Genomic DNA, 13,724 nt, shown 5'->3' on the forward strand with positions numbered 1-13,724 from the left:
GGATAATCCTAAATAAATAGGAGTTCATAGTTAGCTCAGGATTAAGGTCAAGTTACCTAGGTTATCGCTTTGAAATAGTCAGTCTTAAATAGTAAACAACCACTACTACAAAATCTACATTACTTGACAGTTGTAGTTTTTAACTACTTGATGTTTCTTTAGAAAAAAAAGTCAAGTAATGACCTTTTAGGAAAGAAAATATCGAGTAAAAGGGTTAAAAAAGTGGAGATTGACAGAATATTTTGGATATTTTCACACGAACCATTACTTGACATGTTTTTCGTGTCAAGTAATAAAATGTCTTGCTTGACATGTTTTTCGTGTCAAGTATAAGAAGTTCTTCCTTGACATATTTTTCATGTCAAGTAAAATATAAAAAGTAATATTTTTTTTAATCTTTATTTTTTGTTTCCCTCCCTCCCCCATTTTCATTTCCCTCTTAAATTTGGTTTCCATCCTACCAAAATTATCAAATAAAATATGAAAAAACTAATTAACTTATTATTTTAAATAAGTAAAAATAATAATTATCAAATTAAAAAATCCCCCTTCTTCTCCCTCTCACGCCGCAACCCTCCTCACAAAATCTCTCTCTCCCTCCTCTACTGTAACATCCGGTGTGTCCGTAAATTAATTTAGTATTTTCGTAATAATTGAGGACATTTTTGTTAATTTTGAAATTTAGTTCGTTTAAAGAAAAATTTGGGTTTTATGCCGAATTAATTTGATTTTAAGTTAATGTAAAAAAAAAAAAAAAAAATTGAAGTTATATTGGGAGAATTATTTTATTTTGAAACTTGGGTTTTGAAAAGAAAGAGGAAAAGATTTTAACTATATATATATTGGTGTATTGAAAGAAAAGGATAAAATAAAATAAAATAAAATATAATGGAATAAAGTAAAATATAATATAATATAATGGAATAAAATAAAAAAATAAAGTTTTATTTTTATTTTATTTTTTTTATTAAAATAATTTTTTTTTTTTTTAATTAAAAACTCTTTCTTTCCCTCCTTCACCGTCTTCACTCTCACGCGACCCTCCTCTTCCCCCCAATTTTTTTTCTTATTCCGTGCGCCCGAGTGCCCTGGCTGTTCTCCATTCTCCCCTCGCCTCTGTTCGCGCCGCCACGCCCGAGCGCCTCTCCCTTGACTCTTTCTACTCAGTCGCACCTCTGTCTGCTCAGCCGCACCTCCATCTGCTCAGCCGTGCCTCCATCTACTCAGCTACGCCTCTATTCTCCCCTCGCATCCGTCTGCTCAACCGTGCCAGCCCAGTCGTGCACATCATTCACAAGTCTTCAGCCCGGCCCAGATTTGTAGTCGAATGACCCCAACCATTTTCGTCACTTCTACCAGTGACCGACCATCTGCCGCTTGCCCCTCGCCCTCAGTCGCTTCAATTGCCGATTTTGTTAGGCCATAGATGCATCTTACTTTTATGATTAAAGCTTTTCGATTGTTATACTTTTATGGCATTCTTATGGATATTTTTGTTGGAAAAAAACAGTGAATATACATCGCAACAAAGCTTTTAGATGTGAGAAAATTTCATCTCTTGCAAGCCTTTGATTTACCTTTTTTTTTATTAATTAAGAAAATAATATTGTGTATAAAAATCACCAATTATTTGGACCACTGGTTAGGCATTTATTGTAATTAATAATCTTCATTGAAATTCAATCCTACTTTTATGAATCGTTTGATTTTGGGTTAGTTTTGATAAAACCCCATTATGTTTAGGTCATAGATTCAGGTTATAGTGGAGTTTGAAGATTGGAAGCGTTTTATGCGAGGTTACAAGGATTTGACTTTGGAAAATTTTGGTAAGTTTTAGTAACTTGGGCCCTTTTGGATTAAGGGTAACCGTTTAAACCCTTGTTATTAAACTTTGGTTTGATGTATATTCAGATTGGACAAATAAATCGATGTATGAGTGTTCTTGCTCCTCTTTTGTTTTTCGTTTCAAGCACGTTGGTCGAGACTCGAGTGAAGTGTCGATTTGAGCAAACACTTCGGGTAAATGTTTTGGATGTATTGGAATGAATTTGTGATTCGGATTTTAATGTAGCATCTTCTGTAATTATTTTCTTGTTTGAATGTTTGATGACGAGATTGATTTTGAAGTGTTGGAAAGAGTTGAGTTACTGTCCAATAGGTTTGAGACCGATCTTGGCAAGGTTTTGGTAAGTTTGGAGGTTAGTATTAATAGTTCTTTGATACCCATTGAAGTATTGGTCTAATAATTGAGTTATTTTCAATTTTTGATGTTCAGTTCAAAGATTTCAAGGGATTGGAGCCACTGTCCAGCAAAGTTAACGATGTTTGGACGTTTTGATAGGTATTAAGGCTTTAAAACTCTTTTGGAATTGTTACATAGTTGCTGGAATTTACATTTTGTAACCATTATTATTGAACTTTTCGTAGGTTTGAGTACTTTGTTGTAGTTTTGAAGTGACATTTGAATCAAGCCACACTTTGAGTAATCTACTTGGAGTTAATTGGTTATTTTAGTGAATGAAATTTTGAAGAAATTTTTTATTCCTTGTAGATAAGATTGAGCTTCCAATATTCTCTATTTTTTTGTGAAAGTTGTGAAAGTTGGGGGAAAGGTATCTGCATTCTTCTATTTTAAATTTTAGCATATGTTTGATTTGTTGATAATTTTCTTACTCTTTATTATATTTTCTCAAATCTCTCCCATCTTCCTTTGTTTTGCAACTAAAGGTAATTGTTCCTCTTGAGGCTGGATATGGTCAAAAGAGAAAAATGAATGAAATCTTAGTAAGTCCATAACTTTAAGTTGTAGATATTTTTTAAGTTTCGAGTATGATATTTTTCCATTGCATAAAGTAAGCCAATCATGTATATTTTCCCTTATGCATGACTTTTTGTCGTTGTTGTATCTTAACACTTATTTATATATTTTGAAATTTGATGTTATCGCCTTTTATTCTATTTTGCAGGTTGACTTGCTTAAACATGACTTGTCTGACCCTTAGTTCTCGATCTTTAGACTTCAAAGCTCAATGTATAGATTAAATAATGTATTTTGTTGTGAAGTTATTTATTAAACAATTTGTCACTTTTGTGTTTGGTGAAAGTTGAGTTTTGTATACAAAAGCAATAGTTGAGATTTTATTTTGTACATGTACATGTGAAAGAGAAATATTGTTGTAATTTGTGAGGAGTGTTTATATGAAAGGTCATAGTTGAACATATGGATTTTTAGTGAATATATTGAATTGATAGATCTTGAATGTATAATGTTTATTTAGTTGGTGTAATTGTATTATTGGAATACAAGGCAGAAAATGAGAATATCGATTGGGCCATTTAATTTGAAAAAAAAAAAAAAACAAAAAGACATATACTTGACACATAAAAAACGTCAAAGAGTTATCAAATATGATACGTAATCAATGTCAAGAATCAATAAACTTGACATACCACCAATGTCAAGTGTATTATCTTTCTTGACACGAAAATTGTATCAAGAAACATTTGTCTTGACGTTTTTTCGGAGTCAAGTTATCACACTATACTTGACACTCAAATACTCGACGCTTTTATAAGTGTCAAGTATACCCTTTACTTGACATTGGAAAAACGTCAAGTAATCCAATTTCTGTAGTAGTGAAAATTATAAAGTAAGAATTGCTTAATTCTTGGTCCGATCTTATGCAAACTCATTGCATGGGACATCCCCGCTCCTCATGTCAATACATGAACTAAGGATCACTTTGTTTGTAGCACTTTATAACAAATTGTAACAACTACCGAGTGGGTTGCATCCAATAGTGTAACTAAAATAAGGTACCCAGCCTTATTCGTGTACTATAGACCACTTTGGCTATTTACTGAACTGGATCCACTCTTATGACTCCACATAAAGTTCATGTATTCAAATAATAGTCATGGATTCAGTGGATTTAGTCTTTATAAATGCAATTCACGTATTCAAAGTCAATAACATCTTTATTGATAATAGAATATGTTTAACATTACAAACTACGAGTTTTAGAACATATAACCCAACATGATATACTTGGAATATCCTACTTATAAAATGAAATACATATGTTTAACTTCAAAACAAGATTGCCTATACACTTATGTCTTACTCAAATATTTATTGATGTCTGATGCACACGTCTTAGATATGATAAGTTACTGATTGAATGTTGATTGATGATATATATATTACCCGATATATTTAGAATGTTGATTATTATAAGATATACATTTGATATACCAAACTTTAAGTGAAACACATATGCTTTACTTGAAAACAAGTTACTGAATGCACACTCGTTGTTGTTAGATATGCTAAAATTGAGAAAGTGAACTAAAAAAAATGAAGATTTGCTAACTGCCAAGCATGATTTATGTACAATACTTATTATTATAACATTATTATTTGGTTTCAGCTACTTGTGTAAATCTTATTATTATTACTATTATTATTTTTCTTCCTTTTTGTTATCATGGATTGTTTATTTAAAATTTAAAATTTACCCTATAAAAAAGAGATAATGATTGACAGAGATAACAAAATCACAAGAAATCGAAATAAAAAGAAGGGTAAGCCGAATAAAAAACTATGATGGATCGAGAAAAAGACAACATTCACATAGGATCTACAGAAGAGAAGAATAAAAATTACGCAAGAGAAATCGCAACTACAATTAGAAAAAGGAAGGAAGAAACCTCTCACCGGAGAAATGAAAAAAAAAATATGCAAAGAAAACGTAAGAAGGAATCACACGCAAGAGCATTGTAAAAAAAAAAGAAAAAAGAAAAAGAAAAAAGAAAAAGGAAAAAGGAAAAAGGAAAAAGGAAAAGGAAAAAGGGGAAAAGAAGAAATACGCCGGAGATAACAATGAGTTAAAAATCTGGCATGTTTTTTTTTTTTTTTTTTTTTCTATAGAGACACAGTTTTAAAACTCAAGCTGCAATTGCAAATACACTATTATTATTATTATTATTGTTTTTGTTGTCACCCAATACAAATTTTCTCTAAAAAATACTCTTATTTTTTCAAAAATTGTAATATTACTTTTGACCTTTCAAAAACGTTTCAAACCATCTTTTGGAGTAGAAACTCTTTAAAATTTCGGTTGAAAATTGAAAATTGAAGTAGTATGACAAAACTATCTTTGGAGTAGAAATCCTTTAGGATCAAACAAATTTTGAGAAATGAAAAAATGTAAAGTGATTTAATCCAAATTTTCATTGTAAGTCACTGCCACACAACATTCCAAGTCTCAGCTTTCATATGAAATGCTAAAGTATTTCTGTCCGTAAGTAGTTTTAAACGAGTTTATGTCAAGAATAATATACAAATTTCGAAATAAAATGAGAGTTGTTTTCCATATAATTTAACCCCAAAAAAATCTAACTATATTTTTTATTTGAATTAAGGAAACCGTTGGGAAAATAATACATAAATTAAAAAGAAATTAATAGAACAAAAAACATAAGAATTAACGGAAAATTTTCCTTATGTAAAAAATTATTACAATCACACAAAAATCTCTCTCAACTCTTAATTATAAAGAAAACACTATATCAAAACATTTGTTCCACCCCACATCTTTTCTCACTCTCAAACTAGAGAATACAAAAAGGAAAAATTAAAACTACTCAAACTTCTAGTATTTCTAAGTGAGACGATTTGAATCTAAAAGCATAAGCTTATTTTATAGTGTTTAGAGTCTATCAATTTTTTTTTTTTTAAAAAAAATAATATAAAACTCTTACAGTTGTAATATTTTTGGCAAAATTCTAGCAGAAACCCCACTGAAAATGAAGGCCTACCATAAGACCCACATGAGGTGCACAATTTGAGGAGGAGAATCCAAATCATGATTTGTTACAAACAGAAAATTTTGCTCCATGATTGGCACCTAAGCCATTTTGGGGAATGGGCAATTGGCCATTTCAAGTGGGCCTTCACCATTTCCTTTTCTACAATACAACTGCAACCCACCCTTTGTTGGGGGGTTGACCCTTTCATTGGCTGCCCCACAGCCTGCCAAAGTCCACTTTCCTATGTTATGCCTCATGGGAAAAGTTTTTAGTACTACAAAAATATCACTATCTTTGTTTACTTCTAAAATCCTTCTCATAATGTAGATTCACATGTTGCATCATCCAAAAAATTTCTAATACTATAAGAATATCATACGGTACTCTTTTTATTTACAATATAAATTTATCTTCATAATGTGGAATTCTATAAAGATAAATTTGTGAACATAAAAAAAATAATATTGTACTCTTGTAATACTAGAAATTTTTTCATACACCATCTAAGATTAAAAAGCAAACAGATTTTAAATCCATTCTTCATAATTTCTTTTTCTCTTTAGACTATATTACAAAGTGTTTTTTCTTGCCTTAATCTTTTATCTTTTCATCTTTTGCTTTCTAATTAAATAGTTCAAAGTATATTATTTATCCATATAGTGAATTTGGCTTCTTCTGTCTTTATTTTGATTTGTGGATTAAAGAACATTTTGGGTGCAAGTGGTTACTTTATTTTCATATTGGCTAAGATACACTTTATGCTCTTCTAAATAAATAATTTGTATCATTATATATATATATATATAAAAGGATCATACATTGTACTAAATCGTATAAAAGATTGTAATTGTCACAATAGGAGTAGGTATTGATATGACTCCCCATACATGGTGCTACAAATATGTGAAGATTGGTTAGTTCGAATGTTGCTTTTGTAGTTTACTTTTATTATATAATATATGTGGCTACGAACAAGTTTCAATTTTTGACATAAAAAAAAATACTAGGGCCACATTTACTAATTCATATTGAAAATTTGTGTATTCATAATGAAATTCTTGTGATAGATTAATCGTAATAGACTAGAATCACAAATGTAATTGAATTGTTTTTTATCACATTTATTTAAAATTGTGAATTTTTTCATCTTTACTATTATTGTTAGTGTTACCTTTATCTCTGAGGGTCAAATAGTAAAGGTAACGATAATAGTAAATATGTCAAAAATCATAATTTTTCCTTTGGAACGTAATAATAATGGTAACGGTAACCGTAATGGTAATAATAGGACGTAACTTTCAGACGTCTATCAGTTTGTGTTTTTTTATAATAGAATTGGAAGTGAGTCTCAGATGTTAATACGGGTTCAGAACACAAGTAATCAATACCAAAAATAATCATATGGGGTCTACTTTTTACATTATCCTTGATTATTAGGATTTCACTAGGATAATATGGCCTAATAGCTTAACTAATATTAATGAGCTATGCTTATGTTCCTTCGTAATTAGTGTGATATGTACTCAAATATATTTAAATTGACAAGATATACTTATGGCACATCCGTTGTGTAATGGTTATATTGTTTGTTTCTTTCTTTTGAGCAATGGTTGCTTATATTCAAACCGTAATCAAAACTCTGTTGATGCTTTACTCCTTTGTATTGGAAGGCACTTTAATTTTGGAACGCGCGTAGTGCCATTAAGTTCCCTTTTATCTCATTCTCAACTTCCTTGGTGGACTTGTGGAGTTGGCATGTTACCTTTTTTTTTGGGAAATTAGCTTCTTTTTTTTTTTCTTTTTTAATTGGAAGATGGGCATACTAGAACAGGGTCCAGGGATAATATATATAATTTGAAGAAAAAGAATACAATTACAAAAAATTTGAAAGTAAATGAAAAAGATAATTTGTTGCAACAAAAATCCAAAACTACTTTAATTAAGGGCAAAATAGACATTTAGTCTTGAAATTTATCTGTAAAGTTTGAAAAATAGTTCAAAATGGTCCCTAAAATCAGTTTAATCATTAATTGACCGTTAAAAAGTTGATACCACAGTGATTGAATGATGTAAGACTGATGTGGCATTTTTTTTTAATGAGGTGTCTAAAAATAAATGAAAATTTATTGGTTTATTTTATTTTATTTTTCATCTTTGACCACTAATCGCCACAGTGGAGTTTGGAGTTGGGCATCAAGTGGAAAGCTAATATATGAATCAAATGTTTACGGAACTAATAACCAGAGGACGACTGGAGACTCATGGAAAATAATTCAGTGGATTGGGTTTGGAAAATTATTTATAAGTTTTTAAAAGTTAATTTTTCAAAAAAATTAAATTAAAGAACAATAATTAATGAGACAGAAAATAACTGGACTAAATGTAGTTAAAAGCCTCATTGCTTGAAAGCAATAAGTAATGAAGATCCATTGCTATCAATATCATGGTACCGTCGCTACCCAGATCTACAATAAAAGAAATAGAAAAGAACTATATATTTTCAGGCAAACTGACCAACCCTATTAAATTGTAGATTTGAAATGATGAAGATCCAAAATTTCAGTTGTGAAATTGAGAAGCACAACGGAAACACGAATATAGAGAAAATATAATATAATAATACATTTATATAATAATAATAATAAATAAAATAACTAAAATTATAAAATTGAATAATATGTAAATTGAAGTTGAATTCTCACCAATGTGTATCTCTACAAAATCCACAAATGACCTGACATACTTGGACACTATGCATAGGTGATTGAATGACACATAGCAAACACATGTGATAATGAGAAAATGACACTTAGCATTAGGCACTAAGCATGACACTAATGGACATCTATTATTTTTATATAATATTTATAATACTCTCCCTTAAATGACCATTATATATATAAAATTTGTCTCATTAAAACCTTATTAGGAAAAAACCACATGAAAAAAAAATCCTAGTGAAGGAAAAAAATACATATTTCATATAATTTATACTTCCAAAAGAATATATTTGCTCCCCAAAACATCACTTAGACATCTGAGTCGCCGCATTCCAATGTTGTGTACCAATTTTTCAAAAATTGCGATTGGTAATGTCTTTATAAATAAATCTGTCAGGTTATCTTTCGAACAAATTTGTTGCATAGTGATGTCTCCATTTTCTTTAAGATCATGAGTGTAGAAAAGCTTCGATGAAATATGTTTTGTTCTATATTCTTTAATATATCCTCTTTTGATTTAGGCCATGCAAGTTGTGTTGTCTTCGTATAATATTGTTGGAAGGTTTTTATTAGAAGACAAGTCACACGTTTCATGAATGTGTTGAGTCATAGACCTTAGCCATACATATTCTCAATTAGCCTTGTGAATTGCAAGAATTTCAGCATGATTTGAGGATTGGCCATTATAGTCTATTTCACTGATCGCCATAATATAGCAATTCCTCCATATGTGAACAGATAACCTATTTGAGATTTAGTTTTGTGTGGATCAGATAAATATCCAGAATCTGCATAACCAACTAGATCAAAATTTGTTTATTTGAATAAAACAAACTCATATCGATTGTTCCTCAGAGATAACGAAGTATATGCTTAATTCTGTTTCAATGTCTCTTTGTAGGAGAAGAACTATATCTAGCTAATAAATTTACTGAAAATGCAATATTTGATCTTGTATTATTAGCAAGATACATAAGTGCACCAATTGCACTAAGATATAGTAATTTAGGACCAAGAAGTTCTTCATTATCTTCTCAAGGTCGAAATATATCTTTCTTTATATCCAATGAACGAACTTCCATTAGAATATTTAATGGATGAGCTTTGTCCATATAAAATCTTTTCAAAAATTTTCATGTATAAGTTGACTAATGAATAAATATTCCATCTGCTAAATGCTCAATTTACAAACCAAGGCAAAATTTTGTTTTTCCGAGATCTTCTTAAATTCTTTCTTAAGATGTTCTATTTCCTTTGAAAGCTCTTCAGAAGTTCCAATTATATTCAAGTCATCAACATATACAATTATAATAGCAAATCCTTATTGTGATTTCTTTATAAAAACACACGGACGTATTGGATTATTTTGATATTCTTCTTTCAATAGATATCCACTCAGACGATTGTACCACATCTGTCCTGATTGTTTCAATCCATATTGATCTTTGTAACTTTATGGAATACCATTCTCAGGAATTTGATGTATATGTTTCAGATACCTTAAATCCTTTTGGAATTCTCATATAAATATCATTATCAAGAGATCCATATAAATATGTTGTGACTACATCCATAAGATGCATATCCAGACTTTTATACACAATCAAGCCAATTAAATATCTTAATGTAATTGCATCCACCCACCGGAGAATATATCTCCTTAAAATCAATACCAGGTCTTTGTGAAAAACTTTGTGGAATTAGTCTTGCTTTATATTTTGTGACCTCATTATTTTCATTTCTTTTCCTTAAAAATACCCATTTGTATCCCACAGATTTAACACCTTCTAGTGTTCGAACTACTAGTCCAAAAACCTAACGTTTTGCAAGTGAGATTAATTCTGCCTCGATTGCTTCTTTCCATTGAAACCAATCTTTTCTATGTTGACATTCTTCAACAGATTTTGATTTAGAATCCTCATTTTTAGATATAACATCAAAAGCAACATTATACGTAAAAATGTTGTCAATAATTACATTAGTTTGATTCCATCTTTTTCCTGACATGACATAATTTATTGAAATCTCATTATTATCTTTAGGTATTTCACCTTCTTCACTAGTCATGTCGAGGATTTCTTTATGGGTATTTACATTCTCAACCACTGGTCTACCACGCTTCTGGGCTCCAGACTTATTAGAACTTGTTGTGTTGGGATATCAATTTCTTATGGAACATTTGCAACTGGTATGTATGACTTAGTTACTTTCTTTGCATCTATAAATACATCTGGTAATTGATTTGTTATATTTTGTAAATGAATTATTTTCTGAACTTCAGGTTCACATTAATCTATATGGGGATCTAAATGAGACAATAACGATGCATTCCATGTAATTTCATTTTCCAACTTCTTAATTCCTCCCCCTAATGTTGGAAAATTTGTCTCATTAAAATGACAATCAACAAATCATGCAGTAAATACATCACACCTCAGGGACTCAAGATATTTAATAATTAATGGGGAATAATATCCAACATATATTCCTAACCTCCTTTGAGGACCCATCTTAGTGCGTTGTGATGGAGCAATTGGAACATATACTAAACATCCAAAAATTCTCAGATGGAAAATATTTTGCTCATGACCATAAGCTAATTGTAATGGAGAGTACTTATGATAAGCTACTGGTCTAATGCGTACAAGTGACACTTCATGCAAAATAACGTGTCCTCATACAGATAAAGGAAGCTTAGCTCTCATAAGTAATGGTCTTGCAATTAATTGAAAACGTTTTTTAAATGATTTTGCTAAACAATTTCGTGTATGAACATGAGTTACGGGATGTTCAACATTTATCCAATTGACATATAATAATTATCAAAAGCTTGGGATGTAAATTCACCAATATTATGAAGACGAATGGTCTTAATTGCATAATAAAAATATTGTGCTCTTAACTTAGAGCAAGTAATCTTGAAAATGCAAGATTTCGACTTGATAATAAGTACACGTGTGACCATCTGTTGGTTGCATCTATTAATACCATAAAATATCAAAATGGTCCACTTGGTGGGTTAATGGGTCCACATATATCACAATGAATTCGTTATAAAAATGAAGGTGATTCAGTCCCCACTTTAGCTGGTGGTGATCAAATTATCAAATTTCCTTGAGAGCAAGTATCACATTATAATTCATTAGATTGAAGAATCTTCTGGTTCTTCAATGGGTGTCCATTTGAATTTTAAATAATTCTCCTTATCATTATAGATCCTAGATGACCCAATCGGTCATGTCAAATTGTAAATATGTCTGGATTCATGAACTCTAGGTTCATTGTTGCATATGTTTCAATTACTCGTATATGAGTATAATACAATCCATAAGATAAAGTAGGCAACTCTTCCAGTATACGTTTTTAATTTGAGACAGTGGATATGATATATAGATATTTCATATTATTCTTACTATCAGTCTCAATATGATAACCATTATAATGTATATCTTTAAAACTTAGAAGATTTCTCTTTGATTGACTAGAGAACAATGCATTGTTAATTGTAAATTTTGTTCCTCAAGGGAAAATAATATTTACTTTTCCAAAACTTTCGATCAAGTTGCAGAACCTGAGATTGTATTTACTTTTACTTTTAGCATTGTCAATTTGGAAAAGTTTTTTTTATTTGTAAGTATTGTATGTGTAGTTGCACTATCTGCCAACATAGATTTTCTTTGCTCATTTTTTAGTCACCTAACATATGAAAATAATCCATGTTTATTCATTAAAAGAAAATAATTATAATAAGAAAAACAACACTTAAAATATACCAAAGTTACTAAAAAAAATGAAGATAGATAAAAGAAAACAGTCTAGATATGCTTAAAGTCAAAAGAAACACTTGATGTGCTACCAACTATGTCAATCTTCTCTTCAGGAGATTCAAAGAAGTCCGTCACATCCAAATTTGTCGTATGGGATGGGTAAAAAATGTCATTATCCTGTTATGCAAAATTTTCTTCCATATTTTTCTCTTTTTCCTTCAGGGAGGCTTGGTAGAGGTCAACTAAGTATTTTGACGTATGACAAGTACGTGACCAATGCCCATCATTCCGCATCGGAATCATTTATTTTCAACACTCTTTGAACTTTTATCTTGTGGAACTTTTCCTTTGTGATCATCATTTTGTGTGGTTCTTTTGAAATTTAAATGATTAGAATGACCACCATGAAAATAATAATGATTTCTTCCTCTGCCACGATCACGACCTTGACCATGACCTCGACCTCGACCACGATTATTATTAAATTCACAACATGTACTTCAGGGAATGATCTTGTTTCGGTTGGTCAAGATTCATGATTTTTCATCAATAACTCATTATTTTGTTCGGCCATGAGAAGACATGAAATTAATTCAGAATACTGTTTAAAATCCTTCTCTCGATATTGCTGCTGCATGAGCATATTTAAGAGATGAAATGTAGAAAATGTCTTCTATAACATATTAGTATTAGTAGTTTTCTCTCCGCATAACAACAATTTTGAACTGATTTTAAATAATACGGAGTTGTAATCACCTACTGATTTGAAATCTTGTAGACTCAAGTGCATCCACTCTTAATGAGCTTTAGGAAGAATAACAGTTTTTTTATGATCATATCTCTCTTTCAAATTTTTCCACAAGATATGGGGATCATTTATTGTAAGTACTCTATTTTCAATCCCTCGTGGATATGATGACGAAGGAAAATTATAGCTTTTGTTTTTTCATGATTGGATGTCGTATTTCCTTCTTTAATAGTCTCCCAAAGATTCATAGCATCCATGTGGATTTCGGCATAAAATACCTATGATAAAGAATTATTGTCGTTAATATCAATAGAGGCAAATTCTAATTTTGTGAGATTTTTCATGGCAGCACTTTAACGGGGAAAACGACAGGGGCTCATGCTGATAACGTGTCTTGAAATTGAGGAGCACGACGGAAACACAAATATGGAGAAAATATAATATAATAATACATTTAAATAATAATAATAATAATAAATAAAATAACTAAAAGCATAAAATAACTAAAATTATAAAATTGGATAATATGTAAATTGAAGTAGAGTTCTCACCAATGTGTATCTTTACAAAATCCACAAATGACCACTTATTTATAGGAAATTTTGGCAAGTAGGAAGTGACACACTTAGATACTATGTATAGGTGGTTGAATGACACATAGCCAACACATGTGATAGT

This window comes from Benincasa hispida, chromosome 8 (genome assembly GCF_009727055.1).
Source record: "Benincasa hispida cultivar B227 chromosome 8, ASM972705v1, whole genome shotgun sequence".
Taxonomy (NCBI): domain Eukaryota; kingdom Viridiplantae; phylum Streptophyta; class Magnoliopsida; order Cucurbitales; family Cucurbitaceae; genus Benincasa; species Benincasa hispida.